Source organism: Mustela nivalis (assembly GCF_964662115.1).
Source record: "Mustela nivalis genome assembly, chromosome: 11".
NCBI classification, from domain to species: domain Eukaryota; kingdom Metazoa; phylum Chordata; class Mammalia; order Carnivora; family Mustelidae; genus Mustela; species Mustela nivalis.
Genome location: NC_139030.1, coordinates 65,653,582 through 65,674,815, shown reverse-complemented (window position 1 = coordinate 65,674,815; position 21,234 = coordinate 65,653,582). Strand labels below are relative to the sequence as shown.

The window sequence follows — 21,234 nt, the reverse complement described above, 5'->3', positions numbered from 1 at the left end:
AGGCAGCCGTGCTTCGGACACCACAGCCGGCAGAGGAGTTGCACCAGGGACCAGGAGTAAATCAATGGGAAGCAACTGCACTTGGCTGCAGGTAGCAGGAAGAAACTGTGGCTGGCGGAGCTGGATGAGGTGCCGCTTTAAGGGACAGGGGAGTTGGGTTCAACTGTGTCCAATACCGTAAAAGGCAGCAATTGAAAAGGTGCTTTCAACCCACTTGGCAACTGACATGTATTGTAGCAAGGTCCATCTCATCAAACATATCATCCAGGGCAGAAGAATGTGAATGTAGAGACACAATTTTAAGTTAAACAAATACATCGGGAACTATAATCACATCACCCTTTCCTGCTGCTACGCATCCCTCAAGCTCCTTACACATAAAACATATTAACAGCAACTGAAAACTGACTACTAGATGTTACTGTAAAATTCTAGAGCCAGAGAGCTTTCAGAGATAAACCATCTCAAGAAGGGGAAATAAGTTTTAACTTCTAGGGCAACCTTAATCATTGGGTATTAGCTGTCTTGATTTGAAAGCGATGCTGAGAAAGATTCTAAAGCTCTATCTAGCCTCCGTGGGAAACCATGATTTGATGGCTGGGTTATGTCTGTCCCAGGTCTTTCAGAGAGACTGAAATAGAGTTTGGAATATAACTACCAGTTCAGAGTCCATTCTCTGTTCCCATGGATGAAGAAGGAAGTCTGCAAGCTACAAAATAGAATTTGCTTTACAAATCCCTATCCAGTGCCAGCCCATGGAACAGGAAATGACTTGGAGGTTGGGGAAAGTCAAGGGGACAAGTTTGGGAATATCTTCTTCAATGTAGCTAGACTTTTCATAAGTGAAACGGAACTCTACATGTGGATGATCTCACCAGAAGGGAGAGAGTGAAGAGTCAGAGGCATGAAACCTCCACCAGGAAAACAAAAAGGAAGGGAAGAGAAAAAACATCCAACACAACATATGTTTCTTAAAAACCTCAAGAGACCTTAGAGATTTCCAGACCAACACACTGGTTTTGCTTTTTCATATAATTCTTGCTCAGGAATTGTCTATCGTGTCACCTCCCTTCTTGAGTACATAAATCATGCCATTTTTAGAGCTTGTATCTAATAGCTCTAAAATCTAGATCACCCACAGATACATTATCTGTTTTCCTTCGGTTTTTAGTTATGTGCTTCTGTCTCCTGGCATCCCACTTACCTCTTAATCACCATAGATTGTGTATGAAAAATTATAGACAATACACTAGCTTCCTCCAGAGAACATTTAATTTCCCTCCCAAAAGCAGTTAGTCCACAGGCAGATCTGGTTAGGAGCCAAGACCAGAGTTCAGCCTTAAGAGGGTTGGTCTCTTTCTGGCATATTCCAGTGTCTATAGTCATTCAACAGTCTGAACTCAAGCATTTACCATGGTGAATGCCTCCTGGGTGGGTTCAGAATTCCAGTGGGTTTTTTGGGTTGGTTAGTTGGGTTTGGGAGGATTTTGTTTTGCTTTGAGGTTGGGGGTTTCTGGTTTTGGTTTTAGTGGGGGGTTTTGCTGCCCTAATACCAAGAGAAAGCCAAAAACCCAGAGCCTCCACTCTTTATCCAGCCTCTCATCCTTCCTTACAAATCAGAAAGAAAAAAAAACCTGGAGGAGGAAGAGGCAAAGAATTCCAGGGTTACCTCAATATGCTTCTCTTTTCTGTCTTAGCCCTTAGAGTCCTTGCTCTGTGTGCGTGTGTATGTGTGAGTATATCTGTTCTTGGTGAGAGGACTGATCGGATAGAAACTTTCTATTATAGCCAGAAGAAGAAGTATATATTTTTTTAAGATTTTATTTATTTATTTGACAGAGAGAGAGAGAGAGAGAGCTCAAACACAAGCAGGGGAAACAACAACAGAGGGAGAGGGAGAGGGAAAAGCTGGAGGGAGCCTGACTTGGGGCTCAATCCCAGGACCCTGGGATCATGACCTGAGCCAAAGGCAGAGGCTTAACTTACTGAGACACCCAGGTGCCCCAGAAGTGTGTGTGTGTGTATATATATTTATATTTTTTTTTATTTTATTTATTTGACAGAGAGAGATCACAAGTGGGCAGAGAGGCAGGCAGGGAGAGAGAGCGAGAGGAGGAAGCAGGCTCCCTATGGAGCAGAGAGCCCGATGTGGGACTCGATCCCAGGGCCCTGAGATCATGACCTGATATTTTATTTTTAATAGATGAATTTTTTCACTACTGGATGGTACAAAAAACCTAAAAACTGAAAAGACCAAAGAAAAGGCTCACCTGTAATCCTATAATCTTGTTATGTTCAATTTAATGTTTTGTTATTTTCTTACTTTTATTTCTTCTATGCATTTATGTTGGCCTTTTACATCATTACAATAGTGTAGTTATAACTTTATATGCTAGCAAAAACTCTGAGGAAAAGTGTACCAAATGTTAAGGTGTAAATCCCTTTAGAACTCTCCAGTAGGGTGGAATGAGGATTCAAACTGTCAGATATAAACTGTGACACCAAAGAGCTTATGATCCGGTTAAGGAAACCAAAAAATGCGTAACCTTAAATGTTTTCAACTCAAAAGATGAGAGCTTTTCTCTAACTGCTTGACTTAGAAACAAATCATGAAATTATTTTCAATGTTTTCATCAGCAGATGGCCTAAGGGAACTTTAAACATAACTGGATCATCAGAATTAAAGGCAAGATTCTTTTTTATTTTTTTATTTAATTATTTTTAAATAAGTTCTATGCACAGTTTGAACTCAAGACCCTGAGGATCAAGAGTTGCATGCTCTACCAACTGAGCCATCCAGGCATCCCCTAAAAAACTGGATCAAATTAACAGTGCAAAACAAACAAGCCAAAAAAAGAAAAGCAAAAAGACCTTTCGGGACTTTTACTTAAGCTCCCTTTCTTTAAAAAAAATTATAAAAATTGCTTTCCTCTGCCTTTCGTTTCTTACATATTCCCAATAGTAAATACTCCACATGTGTTTTCCAGTCAGCCAGCCCACTTTTGGCTGACCTATATATATAGTTAATTTAAGATCAAGCCACCAAGGCACTAAGCTGACCACAGCCCTCCTTCTGATGAGTTGTTATCCTGTTAAGTCCGTGTGATAAGGGTAGAATTTCACAGTAGGGATTCTCCACATCTACGCTGTAGAAGAAATTTGTGGTAGAACAGACTTTTTTGCTGGACCAACTGAGTCAGCACTTGTAGTGCCAATGCTTAATCCCCCTTCTCCCTTACGTTTTAGATTCGCACTTGTCCTGGAATGAAGACAGGCTAGCATGATGCCCTAGGAATCATTTTCCGGGCCAGAGAGACCCAGGAAAGGCTCATGGCATTTCTCATTCTTTTGCAGCCTAACTGATGAGCAGCTGTCTTTAGAGATGACTCCCCATCCAAGGCAGTTAAACTGCTTAACGAAGAAATCTGTGAAGCTATAACCTAGCTCGTATGTATGAATCTAAAGATTTCTCAAAACCAAAGCATAAGATTATGAAAAAATATTATTCATCCTTCTGACTAAAATGACTCAGCCATTTCTATTTGCATACCCAACTGAATAAGAAGTTTATTTTTCAAAAAAAATGTTATTAATAATACCTGGAGTTTAATAATATTTATTTTATCCAACATAAACAAATGAACAAGTCTATTAAAATAAGAAATGATTTTAACATGAAGCTGGGAAATCTTTCAGGTACGTCACAGAGGGTTATGTTTGCAGAGAATTAACACTTTCTTATCGTTTTTCGTACAATTGCTAGATTTCTTTAAAAATGCATGTTAGGGGGGCACCTGGGTGGCTCAGTGGGTTAAGGCCTCTGCCTTCGGCTCAGGTCATGATTCCAGGGTCCTGGGATCAAGCCCCACATGGTGCTCTCTGCTCAGCAGGAAGCCTGCTTCCCTTCCTCTCTGCCTACTTGTGATCTATCTCTCTCTCCCTCTCTCTCTCTGTCAAATAAATAAAATAAAATCTTAAAAAAAAAAAATGCAATGCTAGGGGTGCCTGGGTGGCTCAGTGGGTTAAAGCCTCGGCCTTCGGCTCAGGTCATGATCCCAGGGTCCTGGGATCAAGCCCCATATCAGGCTCTCTGCTCAGCAGGGAGCCTGCTTCCCTTCCTCTCTCTCTGCCTGACTCTCTGCCTACTTGTGATCTCTCTGTCAAATAAATAAATAAAATCTTTAAAAAATAAAATAAAAATTAAAATGCATGTAAAGTAACCCTTTGATACTCACAAGACACATTCTCAGATACTAATAAATTTCCTAATTTTTAATCACAATTGTTTCTAATGCCTCCGTTATTTTCGAAAACATATTAAATCAAGAGGCACATGTTTCCTAGGCAGATCTTCATGTCACTCAAGTTTCACCCTCTCACTCAATAATCATTTTCAAACACACACACACACACATACAGCAATTGTGTGTGAAAATTAGTGGTTGACAAAGCATTAAAATTATCCTAAATTACAGGACCTAAGCAGCTATCTAGGCCCACTGGGAAGCAAATATCGGGCTGCCACCTACTATCCTTTACCCCACGTCAATTCACACCATTTAAAAATTGCAGTAGGTACATATCATGGACCTTGAGATCCAAGAGAAATCGCTGCAAACTGCAAATGTCAAATCCCTGAAGGACAAAGATCAATTCCCATTGACTACCTGATAATGATGCCGAGCTCACAGTGGGGTATATAAATATTCTTGGAAAGGCCTTAGAAAGACATCAAAAGACTTCAATGGCTTAAAATGGAAAGATTTAACATTCAGAAAACAACACCGTGGGATTATCAAAAGGTTCACTTTTAAAACTGGCTGGTACAAGTACAGGATCAAGGAAACAAGCCTTGGAGACTGAAATGAAATCAACTCTTCCTTGCACAGGTTCTACCTTCTGAAGGACTGTTGCAGTCTCTACACTATTAGTGTACTTCTGACACTCAAGTGCAAGTGTCCCTTTTATCCTACCCACATTTAGAGCAAACTTACCTCCATAAGTGCTTTTATAAATATTGACATCTTACATGCTTTTAAGATCAGTCTATTGCTACCACACCCAAGAAAACATCTTGCCATTTTTTTTTAAAAAGGTCATAAAGGAAATCACAACATAAAAGCACAGAAATGTGACAACAATTATCATTTATTCCACCAATAAATAAGCTTTGGTTTCCACAGCCAAAATCAGAATTTAAGACAGAAAAAAGCTTGAGCACTGACCAAGGAAAATGCTTTTAATTTTTTAAATAATTTCCTATTCCTTTATGATTTTCAAAGAATCACTAAAGTAATCCAAGTAAACCACAGAAAGAAATGGGTGGCAACTGACAGTGATAGGATTACAGCACAGTAACACTAGCACCAAGATTATAATAGAATGAAATTCTGGTCCTGTAGATTGCCACAATATAGGAACTGCTAATGGGTGGTATTAGACAGGATTTTCTCACCAGCTCAAAGACTCAGCCAAATGCCTGTATCTCACAAACTTGTTTCCCACCTAGAATGTATTAAATCTTTAAAAATCCAAAGACACATAGAAAAAAATAACAATAAAAAATAAATCCTCTAGTATAAACAAAAAATCTGTATACTTGAAATGCAAGGGAAAGGAGGCTTATCTTTGCCAGTGTTTGCAGACTAGAATATTTTGAAAAAAGATCCAAGTGTGCTCAAGCTTTAAAAGAGTGAGAAAGCCTTTTGCACTCACCCTGCTGTTCTCTGAATTTGATATCAAGAATTAGGAATGAAGGACAAAAACAAAAGAGAGACATAAAGAAACATCCCCAGCAATTTATTGGGCTTTGCCTCTGTCCCACATAGATGAGAATATGCACGGAGAAAACTGTCTTTCTTCATATAGTCAGGCACTGAATAAATAGAGGAGAAAGAAGAGGAGTTGAACGTGTACTTAAGAAGGAAGATTTTTTTAGACTTGGGGAGTGCTATGTGATGGTTGTGTATCGTTACAAAGCAAGGAAGTTAATATTGAATTCCCTCTATGTCACAATACACAGCACTCCAAGAAGCCTGTCTTGGGCAAGCCAGTGCATCTATCTGGGCCTTAGCTTTATATCCTCATAGTGAAGGGCCAGAGATCATCCCCACGTTTAAGCCCAGCTCTAAAGCACCTTCAACCTGCAAATAGTAAAGATCCTTTCCTACATACACATGAGTGGAGTTTTCACCATTGTTGTTCCTTCTTAAGTCAAAAGCGTTGCCTGGATTTGCGTCCTCAGCAGCTTAACAAAAGTAACATATGCAATTCATTTATGATTCTCCGGAGTGAAGTATACTAGGTGGGAAATTATATACTAGGATTACACGGGCAATTAACCAGCTTTGTCAATTGAAGAACTGACAGCTGTTAATCATATCTTTTAATTCTTCCCTATTTTGCGATCTATTATTTCTCTTATAATAATTTTCTGATCCCTTTACTTTCTCCCATTTTTTTCTCCTTCAGAAAATCCTAACTGAACTCTTCCTGACCTCCTTTTATGCTGGATAATTTTCCCCCTGGAAACTCTCTGGTTCATTTTATTTCAGCTTTCTCGTTTCCTGATTCTAGCTCCCTCTGCTGATTGTAACCAATTTGCTTTCAAGGACCTAGGCAGACATCAAATGAAAGCACTAACTCACACTCCTGCTCTATAACCTCCAATGATGGTAGAAAAGAATATGTTACTTGGCTGAACTTGGAGGCACCTTTCAAGCTATATGGATCCAGCTTTTATAAATAGGAAAATGGATATTTTTCAGACTCTACTCAAAGTAACTGGACTATAGATTTCAACATTCCTTCGGTAGCTGACATTGTCACATGAAACAAACCATATTATTGTTATTATCATCACTACCCCCTGAAAATTCTGGACAAAAGCAGTTGGTTCATTAGTGGCTCTACCAGTCAGTTTCCCGTGGAAAACAAGAGTCTCGTCTGGCTACTATAAGCAGAAAAGAAATTTATGAAGGATTTTAGACAGTTTAGGAAATCATAAGGAGGCTACAGATTCAGTTTCCAGAAAACTGCCCCAAATAATGCCACAGAACTAGCCTAAGGAAGACATGCTGCTACCTCCATGAATTAATTCCGGGACTTGACTTTACTGTACCTGCTACCACCTCCAATAGAAGTGCTTGCCTCTGACCACCTCTACCACACGTGAAAGTCCACTGTATCCATAACCAGAAAATGGAAGTCAGAAATGACCTTTTTCTTTCGTTCTTTCAAACCAAAACTTCAATAGGTATGTCTCACTGGAAGCTCAGCATCCCACATTTATGACCTCACTACAAGTGACACTGAAACTCCTAATGTACGAATTGCCCCAAAGATGCAAACGCTATTCAAAAAAACAATTGTGAGAGATCTCGTAAGTGCTGACTTCAATTTCTAAGCAAAGAGCAGAGTCCCAGGCCCCTCTGACTGCATCCCCCGGTCTTGCCCATTTTATAAAGTATAGTTACATTCACAAGTGTCTCAGGTCCTGCTGTCAACAAAGAGCAAGAAGCACTCTCGTGCTACACACACATCAAGAGCAACACTGGGATACACTAAATGCTCAGTCAGACTCATTCCAAAAAAAAAAAGAATGGTTCTATATTGTTTATACTTAATCCAGTAAATAAATATCAAACACCTGCTATATCCAGAGCTTGTTTGGGGTGTTGAAAGATAATAAATAGATAAATAAAATATGGTCCGGCCCTCAAGGAATTTATAGCTTAGAATAAGAGAAATACTGGGGGATTAAATTTAATACACCCTGATAAATGCTATGCAATAGCAAAAATAGGTAAAATGTGTCAGAGAAAAAAGAGTAACAAGCAATTTATTCTGCCTTGAATGAGACATGTAGCGAAGTGGTATAACCACATTGGACGTTGGATCCCCAGCACAAGAGTTCTACTGAGGAGGAGAAAGGGCATTTCAAGCAGAGAAACTAGCGAGAGATAAAGCTTGTCAGCATTCAGCAACCCCCGGCATTCTTCTAAAATTTTACAGGTAGTTACTCACTTAACCCGCTCAACAAAACTGTGACTGAGCTACTATGAATATCCTGTTACACACAGGAGTTGACTATGGGTGTCCTGATCCTCGTCTGTGGGCTCTCACCAGGATCCCAGCACCCAAGCTGCCACCCTGCACAGGTACAGGCACAGGAGCAGAGAGGCATGGAAAAGGACAGTATATTCAGCAAAGAACAGCCATTTCAAGTGTTGTCACTCTATATAATGGCTCGGGGGTAAAGAAAAAGCTAAAAGACAATAATCATCCTTAAATGCCTTAAAGTTAAATAGCAATCTTCATCATCAGCAAGAGTTAAGACCAACATCTTATCTTTGCCAGGACAACAGCATTGAGGGGAAAGTGTAACTCTTTTTTTCCCCCAAAATTGGCAACAGAAAAAGTGAAGCTACGCTTAAAAGCACTGAGTTTTGCTCTGTGCTGTAGTGCTTCCCTGATTAACTTTGAGGCCTGAGCATGCCCAGGGGTGAGAGGCTGCCCCCCGCCCCACACCAGCTCTGACAATGTTTATGCCTAAGGTGGCTCCGGCAGGCACCTCTGTTCTCCCTCATCTGTTACACCATATCCCAGGACCACGTTCGCTTCAGAGGGAAGCACAGCAGATATTCTATTGCAGGCAAGTTCAGAAACCTTATCACTGGAAGCACAGAAAGTTAAACCAAACTACTTTTTTGAAAACCTCCTAAACAGAATAACTCCCCACTAGAAAAGAAGGATCAGCTGGTTAACTTATGTGACTCGTCCATCCCTGATGTCTGCGATCCTGTGATATGATTCCAGTTTGCCTTCATGGAGGGCTGTCTGCTGAGCTAATCGTATGCACTCCTTTGTGCTTGCCTCTTATGTTTATTTCATTACAATATTTACAAAAGGACTTGAGGAATAAGTCACTATGCAAATGGAAGTATGAATACACGATTCAGAGGAATATTAAAATTCATTAACCTTATTTACATTTAAACTATTATCATGTATATTGGAGCACAGTACACCTGCCAAAATGGATGTGAAGCCAGATCATCAGTCCACTGAATAATCTATTCACTGTCTTTATTTCCTTGTCAAGTAAAGTAAAAACTTCCTCATCTTGGACACTTTCAGAATCACTGCCAAGGTGATTTATTCATCAACAGTTCTTATTTCTAGAGAAGTCTAATACAAATTTCAACTTGCCCTTTGGCATTTAGAGGATCTACTTCCTTAAAGAATTTTCCCATCTTTGTTAATTCTCAAGTACTTGTGTTTCCTTATCACCCACTTGGAAATGAACTAGACCAAACTCATCATTTTGAAATGACTGACAAGTAAAGGCTCTATCTGCATGACATCATTCCTCACCCCCAAAAACTCAGTTCTAGAGGAAAAAATACATTAAAAAAAAAAAAACTGTCAAGTTCGTGGTTTGGTATTATGCAAGGTAACCAGCTGATTGGAATTTTCATGTTTCAATCATTTATTTTGGCACTATCTTGATTCTACTGGTGTATAGGGTCAAGGAACAAGTCAAAACAGGGAGGAGAGGTACAATGATGATATTTAATACTCTCTATGGCAATGAGAACTTAATCTGCCTTAGCCAGTCCACTTTGCTTCAGGTTATATAGCAGAAAATAAGCGGGGGGAAGGTGTCTGATAGGGTAAATCCAATTAGCAGAGATTTTTAGTTCTATGTATGCATTTATGGGTTTGTAAATACAAGTTAGCCAGTGGGAACTGAGAAAGAGCAACACAACAGAAAGACTGTATTTTGAAGATCCAAAGGAGCTAATGGGAAGGGAAGAAGCTGAGCTCCATATGAAGCAAGGGTCAAAAGAATAGCCCCAAGGCCAGTATAGCTAAAGAGAGAACAGAAATTTCTCACAGGCCATTGTTACAATCATTTCTTGTTGGGAATGTGAACATAAAGACCTCCTTGGGGCGCCTGGGTGGCTCAGTCAGTTAAGCAGCTGCCTTCCGCTCAGGTCATAATCCCAGGGTCCTGGGATGGAGCCCTGCATCGGGTTCCCTGCTCGGTGGGGAGTCTGCTCGCCTCTCTCCCTGCCTTTCTGCCTACTTGTGCTCTCTAACTCTCTATCAAATAAATAAATAAAATCTTAAAAGAAAAAAAAAGACCTCCTTCTTACTCTTCTGCTTACCTTCAGTAAAGTCTACATGTTTGCAAATGCTTCTCTGTGAGTGGATTCTTGGGAGAATTTAAATTTAAATTTAAATTTAAATTTAAATTTAAATTTCAGTGTGGTGAGTCAAAGGTGCAGTCACAAGGCTTAGAAGAGGAAGGCTCAGTGAGAACAGGCCCAGAGAACACGTGGAAATTAAAAGATGCCTTGAAAATAATTAAGCCATGAAAATGGTGGGTTCGAGCAATTGTTCTCTGAAAGGGAAAACAACCAACCAACAAACAAAAAAAAAACAGTTCTCTGGGCCCCACCCCCAAAGCTGTCATTCTGTAGGTTTGGAATAGGCCCAGGGAACTTGCATGTCTAACAAGCTCCCAGGTAGTGCTGGTGCTCCCGGCATGGGAACCACACTTTGAGTATTATCCTGTCTAGCTGTAGAGACCTAGGGAGGCATCAGCTGACATTAATTGGGTGATTTTCATCTGAAAGTCCTACTAACCATAAGACAGTGATTCTCAGTTCTGGATGAACTTTAGAATCACATGGGGAGCTTTTTTTAAAAAATATTCATGCCTGGGCCCGCCCTACTGTCTTTTTTTTTTTTTTTTTTTTTGTAAGATTTATTCATTTGAGGAAAGCTACAGAGACAGAGGCAGAGTGAAAGAGAGAGCACAAGCAGGGGGAGAGGCAGAGGGAGAGGGAGAAGCAAACTCCCTGCCAAGCCAGGAGCCTGACATGGGGCTCGATCCCAAGACCTGGAGATCGTGACCTGAGCCAAAGGCAGATGCTTAACCATCTGGGCCACCCAGGTGCCCCCCCATCCTATGGTTTAAATCAGAATTCCCAGACATGGAAAACTAGGCCTTGATATTTTTTAAATCTCTCTAGACAGTTGCCCAGAATGCCAGGATTAAAAGGCACCACCACAAAATAGCTATCAAAGATCAATTCCTGGGCCGCAGAACTTCTACTTTCTGCCACACAGAACTCTGATGTGGAGAATGGACCACAGGACACCCTGGCTTAAGTGGACAGATGGCCCAGACTGTGGAAAGAGGTAGCATTTAAGAACCACACCAAAGCTGCCAATGACAAAGGCACGTAGGTCCACAGGCAGTCAAAAGTGGAGTCGTCTTTTCCAGGGAAAGGCCTGCAGATTAACACAGGTCGAATAAGCCCAAGCAATACAACGCTCGGGAAATGGCATCTACAATATTAACTATAAGCACAGTGGTTTACAAGTCTTTGCATTGCAACTACAATGAAAAAAGCTTAGCAGTCTCTGTAGTTCATCTATGTATTAACTAAACAACCATCATCCTAACATGGGCACAAACTGAAAAGTCGAGCTGAAGAGATAAACACAACAGGGAGAAGATATTTTGAACTTCCAAAGCAGCTAATCATTACATATGTGTGTGCCCACGTGCGTACCTGTGCACACATATGTGCATGTGAGAGTGCCTGTGTGTGTGTGTGTGTTCCGGAAGAGTTAGAGCACAGTCTAAGGCCATCTAACCAGACGAATTAGGTGATACTCTCCATGTTCCATCTAGTCACATGCTCTGATGTTCATGGAGCTCACAGACCTATAATGAACATGGAGTAGATGTACACTCAAGAGGTTCAAACTCATAGACTACTGTGCCCACTCTGGAGAGAGTATCCAAGCTGGCTACATTATGTGTATCTCTATAGAGTCCTTGAGGAAAAAAAAAAAAATAATAATAAAGGGTGGTGAGAGGAGATGCCTGACCACCAAAGACAGACTCCACTAATGAGTCCAAGTGCCTAGGAAAAGTAATGGTTCCAGGTACTTAATATATGAGCTTTTATTTGAATTACTTTACTTGCACTAGAAATCCTTTTGTAAATCAAATAACCACTTCATCAAGATTTTCACACTTTAAGCATAGGAACACCATCATCAAACAAAATCAAATGGGAAGCTGTAAAAGCTGTAAGACAGAACTGCTCCAAAAGGAAGAGTAGTCAGCCCCCTTTCCAAACTGAGGTTCACTTTATTCTCTATGGCAGTTCCAGCTAGGATAACTTATTTAGCACTGTGAATCTGAATTTTTCACTCAGAAAGTTGATCTTTCTCTATATGTGTTAATAACAGACCTGACATGTTTTCATTGAACACTGGCAAATAAGAAGTTAGACTGTCTTTTGGTTTCTAAGTTATGGGAGCTGCTGGAGGAAGACCAGTCAGCAGACTTCAGCACAGCTCAGAGAGCAGCACCAAGGTTCATGCCCAGTAGAGCTGCCTTGGACAGCAAACCAATTAATACATCTTGGTCCCGTGCACTAGTCTACAGAGGTTGAGTAAATCATTGCCCCAGGCTTTTCTTCTCTGTGTATTTATTTTCTTAAGGTGAAAAGAAGGTGGACTCAGAAATACCTTTATGAGAAAGTGTCAAAGTCAGTCTGCTTGTAACTGGGTCCTACAGCATAAATACTTTTACAGCTGGGTAGCTTAATTATTAGATTAAAAACCTTCTATCACCAGACAACAGAAGGTCTCTATAAAATAGGAGACACAGCAATAAAGAAAGACAACTGGGAGTAGGGATAAATGCAGGTGACACATCTGGCCCAGCAGATGGGTAAAAATGCACTGGAGAGGCCCCTTAGGAAGTATCTTGATACCCTGGTCATGCCTACTTCCCTTGACTCTGCCCTAGTATTTTTATATTAAATCTTTCGTCTACCTCTACTCACTTTCCCCACTTAATGATTTTTCTCTCCTCCTTACTCAAAATATCATTTTATATAGATATATATAATTTTCCATTATCAGGACTCCCAGCTTGAAATCAGAACACTGTATCCTATCTGGATATACCTAAGAGGGAAAATATTCCCAAATCCCAGGGCAAGACGGAAGAATTGCCCTCATTCACTTTTCTTAGCCCTGCTGTCTCCACCGCATACTACCAGGGCTGTGCTTTCTCAGAAGTGGCAGTTAAAACATTTAGTTATGAGGATACGGGGGTGCCTCCCAAGTGAACATCAGTCCATCATTTATGACATACGCTACTACAATCTTTGACATAAATACTTTGAATCATCAATAAAACCACAGGTAATAGCCTGAAATGAAAATGTATTAATACACTTGTAGCTATGCTACAGTTGACACCAGATGGACTTGTGCTCCTTTTTTTTAAAGATTTTATTTATTTATTTGACAGACAGAGATCACAAGTAGGCAGAGAGGCAGGCAGAGAGGAAGGGAAGCAGGCTCCCTGCTGAGCAGAGAACCCGGTGCAAGGCTTGATCCCAGGACCCCGAGATCATGACCTGAGCCAAAGGCAGAGGCTTTAACCCACTGAGCCACCCAGGCACCCCTGGACTTGTGCTCTTTTAAATACACTGTTACAGCAGATATATAATAAGGATTCAGTGTATTTTTCATTGGTACTTACTACTATGTTTACTGAGTTATATTATCTCCACACACCTAACCACACCTAAAAATACCCATATACATATACCAGAAAATTTCCACATGATAAAATCAGAAGTTAATTTTATTCAAACATCTTGGGGCTGGGTGGCTCAGCAGGTTAAGCATTTGCCTTCGGCTCAGGTCTTGATCCCAGGGTCCTGGGATCGAACCCTGCATCAGGCTCCCTGCTCGGCAGAGAGCCTGCTTCTCCCTCTCCCTCTTCTGCACTCCCTGCTGTTCTCTCTCTCTCTCTCTCTCTCTCTCTGTGTGTGTCAAGTAAATACATAAATATATTTTTCAAAAAGTCAAACATCTTAACCAAAAAGATGACCAAGGGTACCTGGGTGGCTCAGTGGGTTAAAGCCTCTGCCTTCCGCTCAGGTCATGGTCTCAGGGTCCTGGGATGGAGCCCCACATCAGGCTCTATGCTGCGGGGAGCCTGCTTCTTCCTCTCTCACTACTTGTGATCTCTGTCTATCAAATAAATAAATAAAATCTTAAAAAAAAAAAAAGATGACCTACTCCTTCTGAACATGTATTTCATTCATGCACCTGTTCTTTTCTAACAGAAGTTATACTAATATCAATTCCTATTTTGCATATACATGCTTTCATCTTCTGGGACAATGAATTATAATATAGTCATGAAATAGGAAAAGATTTAAGATATTACCTTTTAGAATAAATCAAATCGACTTAACTCAAAAGCAGGTACATTTCGGGTACCTGGGTGGCTCAGTGGGTTAAGCCTCTGCCATCAGCTCAGGTCATGATCCCAGCGTTCTGGGATTGAGGCCCTCATCTGGCTTTCTGCTCAGCAGGGAGCCTGCTTACCTTCCTCTCCCTCTGCCTGCCTCTCCGCCTACTTGTGATCTCTCCCCCCCCCCTTTCACTCTGTCAAATAAATAAATAAATAAATTTTTTTAAAAGTAGGTACATTTCACTTTAAGGACTTTCTATGAGGGAAGAAGTAAACCATTAATTTTGATAGCTTTTAGTATAAGCTAGTAAACAGACAAAGCTTCCCATATATTATTTACCTTCTTTGTGTCTGGTAAATTTAACTTACCTTTTATAAAATGTTTAAACCAACAAATCATCTTAGCTAGCCAGAAAGACCTATTTGCTGTTTTTCTTCTTGTTTACTTATAGTCAATAGCCAATTAGCTAATGCTAGATTGTTCACATTCCAGATTATTGGTAGCAAATCCCATTTTTTCACTTTTATGTCTTTTATATTAAAAAAAAATAAACTTCAGTTTGATTCAAGTGCTCTTACCATAGATGAATAAAAAGAGGTCATTTGCTTCAGACTGACCTCCCCTTGGTAAAACAGATTAATTCAGGTTTGGAACCGTGGTATTAGTGGTTCACCTAGGGCTCCAGGGATAAAAGGACTACATTTTACATGACATTGATTTAGGAATCAAAATGCCAACTTCTTAATTTACCATCACAGGATATTCCCTCTGGAGATGGTCACTAGGAGACCAACTCACATATCAGAAAGATGTTAATGACCCTAGTACTGGGGAGGAAAACAGTCCTGGTTAGCCTAATGTATGGAAATTAATCTAAAGCATGGAAAGTAATTTTAAGCACTGATTCTCAATCTTTAGCTTGCATCAGAATCACCTAGAGAGCTTGTTAAAACAGATTGCTGGACCCCACCCCTAGCATTTCCAAATCAGTGGGTCTGTAATAGGACCCGAGGATTTGCATTTTTACAACTTCCCAGGTGATGCTGCCGGCCCCAAGCCCACAGACAAGGGAACTGGAACACTGCTGTCTACTAATGAATATATAAGTCTTATAACTAGTACTGGTGTTTAGAATCAAAGTCCAGGGACGCCTGGATGGCTCAGTCGATTAAGAATCTGCCTTTGGTCATTATCCCAGGATCATGGGATGACTCCTGCATCAGGTTCCTTGCTCTGCAGGGAGCCTGCTTCTCCCTATGCCTGCTGCTCCCCCTGCTTGTGCGTGCTCTCTCTCTCTCTCTCTCTCTCTGACAAACAAATAAATAAAATCTTAAAAAAAAAAAAACATTTAGAATCAAAGTCCATCCTCTATTCAACAATGGTGAATTCCCAAGTTTTTTGCTCTACGGATTAAGAATTCTTTATCAGTGAACTATGGGACAGCTACAGCTCATATTACAATTCTCAAAAACTTCATGTATACCACTGGTTCTTCAGATAAGTCTTTCTGATGGAATTACTTGGAAACATGTTATTCTCTCATTTAAAAAACATGTTTACAATATGCTCCTTCAACAGGCTGTTAATTCCATGCATTGAACAATGATTATTGTTAACTTCTACTTCAGTCTTCAACATTTTACTAAATTTTAAGGTCTGAAGATGCCACATGGATCAGAAAGAATGATATTCATCTAAAAGTAACCCAAAAAACCCTTGATTTCTAGAAGCCTTGACCACAAAGTTTAGTTTGTTCACATAATAAGAAATTTGAATTGGCCAGATCTGCTGCAGCTTTTCAAGTATGCCATCAACGCCCCAGCCTCCTGCTTCCTGCTCTGCCATCCCTTGCGTGTTGAACTCAGTCTTCCTGCTTACTGTTTCATTGTAAAAAGAAAGATGTTGCATCCTCAGACTCACGCCATTATTGCAGGCAGAAAGAATAACAAAGTAAGGAAAAACAGAGAGTACCTGTATCAGAAACCTAAAGCTTGTCATGAAACCCAATTTAAATTTCATTGGCTGGCACGATGAAAAATGACCACCTCTAGTTGTTCAGAAAAGTGACAGTTTTTAGCTGGATATGTAACCGTCCTTCTCCCCATAAAATTGGCATTCCAATAGGAAAGATAAAGAACTCATTTACCAATGTATGCCCCACATACAATGTATGTTGATTGGAATAGAGCCTCTGCATCACAGGCCTCAGCTCTCACTACAATAAAGGATGTCAGGACAGTCCTGGGAATCTCCAATTCAGGCACAGGATCACCAGACCAGGTCATAAAGCAAGCAAGCAAAGAAGCAAGCAGGAACAGCAAATTCTTCTTTTGCAGGAACAGCAAATTCCACCAAATCATTAAGATGAAATATCAATGTCACCAATAATGCCCAAAGTGCTAAAGGATCTGTGGACACATCCATAAATATGAGTAATCTCCAATATTCCAATAGTAGCCCCAGGGCCCACCCTCCACAGGTAGGCCAGACTCCAGGAAGGGACTTTCAGTCATTTCCATACGTACTACAAGTCAAGGTATTGCACTTACTACTGAAGTGTTGCAAAACTAAATAAGACATCAGCCCGGACCTCAAGGAACTCAGAGACGAACTTGAGAATGACCAGAGTAGAAAGAAAAGGCGAATGACACCCTGGATCGTGTTCCTTTTACACCCATCTCTTCTCCCACCACATAGTATAGCTGATCTCTGTATAACAGAACCCAAAGGTTTTGGAACTGGCTCATGATGGAACAGAATTCCTGGCCCAAAGCAGCCGAGAGCCACCGTCCAATAGTTGTGTCCCTATTCCCAAGAAAAACGCTCCCCCAAACCCAGTCTGGCCCAGGAGCTAGAGGGTTTGTGCCCAGCTCTTAGGCTTACTTCCATAAACCTTGAACAAGTTTAACCTCTCTACACCTTAGTCTCTTAGTCTCTTCATCTGAATGGGAGATGATAACAGAATCAATCTCGTAGAACCTGGCATAGTTTGGAAGTGTATGGACACACTTAGAATGGTGCCTGGCAGAGAAGCATAAAAGAGCATTTGCTAGTGCTTGTAAACACTATCATATGTGAGAAGCCAGGAATTTTGCCTCACACAGCACTCGGTACTCATACACTGCCCCATAAGGCACATGAACTTTTTCATAAAAGCCCACAAAAATTTTGCTCAAGAATTTTCACTGTTGAAGAATCTCTTCCTCATCCTGGATGGGATGTATCTAGAATCATCATCGATAGCATCTAAGCTTTTGTTTATGGTAGAAAGGGAGGAGATGAACTTCGTATGTTTATGACAAGAGTTGGCAGGACCCAGGGAAAACAGTTCCTCTCTTTATGAGGCAGTCTCAGATTCGAAGCAATTGAAGTAGAAACTTGACTTCATTAGAATTCTTTTGACCACCTGAGTTCATTTCTCCTTGCGCTTAAACAAGGCAAAATAAGCCACAAAGGAGACAGGCTGGCAGAAGCCGAAACATAAGAGTATTATTTTAACCTTAAACTGGCAACTGAAAGACCCCCAACCAGGCTAGCCCAAGTAGATCTGGCATTCACACCTGGAGATTTGGGATTTGGCTGCAGCTAATTCCAGAAAGCCGGGCTGAGGTTCGGGAGCCTCCTCTACCCTCGATAAACGGTGCCAGGCAGGTCCGGTGCCCATCAGCTCACTGACAGACATCACCAGCTCCCCCAGAAGGAAGGCCTTTCACAGTCCCGGGCAGCCCAAGATGAAAAGGTTAGCTATTTTCTGTTACATTCAACGTATAAAAGAGTTCCTTCCAGAGCTCCACATACTATGTTTGTTAGTCCTTTCCTTTCACCTTCCTGAAGTCAGGGTTGAGCGCTCCTCTTCCCTCTCTCACCCTCAAGGTACGAACCCCGTGCCCTGAACATCGTGGGTGTTCAACAAATATTTGCTGTACATATAAATGGCCTCTAATCCGAAGGGCACCTCGGGTGTGATAACTGCTGGCTGGTTATCTGTAAATGAGATCTTCCCCGCTGCAGCCCATTCCAAAAGAGGATGAGAAACAGCCTCCACGGGCACACTAGGGGACCACGGCCAGGAGAATCTTGGCCCTGGCTTCAGCATTCAGCATCACTGGGACCTTGCCTTGGAAGCCTGACAGAGAATTTGTACCAAGAGTGGAGCCGAGCCATTGTCTGATGAGGCCCTCAAGGATGCTGAGGAAGGAGTGCCAGGTTGGCTCAGCTGTTTGGATCCCTTCAAACCATCCCCTCCTTGATTTGTCAGGTTAATCACAGCTGCCGAAATTCCACTAAAATTGGGAAATTAAAGCACTGTAGCACAGCTCCATTATCCCATTAGGGATACATCCTATTCCTATTTCCATTCCAGCGGGCAGATAAAAGTGCTCATTCATCACCCTTAGAAAGTGCTAATTAAGGCCTGGACACCCACCTCAATTCTTGTCTTTACCTTGAGAACAACTGGAAAACTACAGTTCTAAGCTATCATCTGAAGACAATTCCCTCAAGCCTTAGAGGGGTCGGTGGCTTGCCTCCTATCATGAGGACTGAGGTCTTCTTGATTCTCCTTTCTGGACACTTTATATTCACTTCGGGATGCAACTTTCAGGATTCCTGCCCTTTGTGGTGACTTCGATAGTGGCTGTTTGATGCCTAGGTGGATATGTGACATTCACTTTTAGCAGCTCAGAACCTAAACTTTTTCTATGTTTGGTTCATTCCTACCTGAAGAGCCTGCTACTGATACTAAAAATGCTAGGTACTAGCTGTCTTAGTATTATTTATAACTAGGCTCAAGCTAGTAGCCAATCAAAAAGAGACTCAGCCACACTGGACTGAACTCAGGATCTATGGACTCAATAGGAAAGGATAGTGCTCTCTCCCTCTCCCTCTCTCTCTCCCCCAACCTCCCTTTCTCATGCATGCACACACGTTCCCATGCACACACGTTCCCATGCACCCACACACGCACACACACAGAGGCAGCAGGGAGCAGCGGCCACAAGGCTGAGTCCCTGACAACAGCGGTGTCAGCACTGGCTGTGGTTGGGATAAAAACCAACACCCCGGAGCAGAAGTGGTACAGATGATGGCATCTATGTCTCGGTGGCAGCTGAAGACCAGTTCTGGGGCATGATTTGAGGTGTTGATTCTGGCAGATCTGCCCGTCTTGGCACTGCAGCATTCCCAAGTGTTCTGTGATTTGCCCCACATCCTTCTGTGATAAGCTTTTTTTTAAAAAAAAACACTTTTTCTACTTTGTCACTCAAGACTCACTGTCTAACATGAAAAAGTCTTCAACATCACTTGGCATCAAGGAAATACAAATCAAAACCTCAGGAGATACCACCTCACACCAGTCAGAACAGCTAAAATTAACCAGTCAGGAAATGACAGGTGTTGGCAAGGGCAGGGAGAAAGGGGAACCCTCCTACACTGTTGGTGGGAATGCAAGCTAGTGCAGCCTCTCTGGAAAACAGTATGGAGATTCCTCCAAAAAGCTGAAAATAAAGCTACTCTACGACCCAGCGATCACACTACTGGGTATTAACCCCAAAGATAAAAATGCAGTGATCCAAAGGGGCATATGCACCCCAATGTTTACAGCAGCAATGTCCACAATACCCACACTATGGAAAGACCCTAGATGTCCAACAACAGATGAATGGATAAAGATATGGTTCAGGAGCCTCATCTACCCTCGATAAAGGGTGCCAGGCAGGTCCGGTGCCCATCAGCTCACTGACAGACATCACCAGCTCCCCCAGGAGGAAGGCCTTTCACAGTTCTGGGCAGTCCAAGATGAAAAAGTTAGCTATTTTCTGTTACATTTAATGTATAAAAGAGTTCCTTCCAGAGTTCCACATACTATGTTTGTTAGTCCTATGGAATACTATGCCCCATGGAATGGAATGGAATACTATGCAACCATCAAAAATGAAATCTTGCCATTTGCAATGACATGGATGGAACTAGAGGTTATTATGCTAAGCAAAATAAGTCTATCAGAGAAAGACAATTATCACATGATCTCACAGATATGAGGAATTTGAGAAACAAGACAGAGGATCATAAGAGAAGGGAGGGAAAGATGAAACAAAATGAAACCAGAGAGGGATACAAAGCATCAGAGACTCTTAATCTCAGGAAACAAACTGAGGGTTGCTGGTGGGGAAGGAGATAGAAAGGATGGGGTGGCTGGGTGATGGACACTGGGGAGGGTATGTGCTATGGTGAGAAAAAAAATAAATTAAAAAAAAAAAAGGAGTCGCTGTCTATTGTTTGTAATGGAGAGCTCTGAACAATGCAGTAAATTTCCTACAAAACTGATGCTCTTCTCCAAAAGCTCCTCTTATGATGGTAATAATTTTGGGCCCCTATGGACTAAGTCTAAGTCTTTATTCATGGTACAACTTTCAGACATTCAGCCGGGCACACTGAGAGGATTCAAGGGAAGCTCATCCTGATCCAGTTACGAGTGACAGCTGAGACATGAATGTGGGGTTTCCAACTCCAGATCAAGTCCTCTTCATACTATTCTGTTTCTCCTGGCACAAATAAGCAAATCCCTCTTGAGCTGTCAAGCAAGCTTAAGTGCTGTATTTTACATTTTCTTGAAATTCCTTTAATATCATATTAAAACTATGAACCACATATCTTCACCCAATAAAAACCTTACACGCTCTTTCTTGTTGTCACACAGTGTGGATCATTGCTAGTAACACAGTTTTGTGGGCCACTCAAATCTTGTGCTAAATCTACTAAACTTTTTTCCCCACTAGCAGCTAACTAACTACTTTGTAGAATGCATTTCTTGCATCTTGTGGGGTTGTATTTTTATCAAGAATCAGGTGAGCAGGGGCACCTGGGTAGCTCAGTCGTTAGGCATCTGCCTTCGGCTCCGGTTGTGGTCTGGGGTCCTGGGATCCAG

General features: G+C 41.4%; 1 protein-coding gene and 1 long non-coding RNA gene across 3 annotated transcripts in view; one reads left to right on the top strand and one right to left on the bottom strand.

Moving 5' to 3' along the window:
• The window catches only part of LOC309843930 (uncharacterized protein), a 273,507-nt gene that overhangs the window by 185,314 nt on the left and 66,959 nt on the right, over window positions 1–21,234 (bottom strand). The gene's annotated exons all lie outside the window — the stretch shown is intronic.
• LOC309843934 overlaps window positions 3,999–21,234 on the top strand; it is a 1,014,078-nt gene continuing 996,842 nt past the window's right edge. The window contains exon 1 of the long non-coding RNA XR_014300421.1: window positions 3,999–4,060. This is a non-coding gene — a long non-coding RNA (uncharacterized lncRNA). The remainder of the gene's footprint in view (window positions 4,061–21,234) is intronic.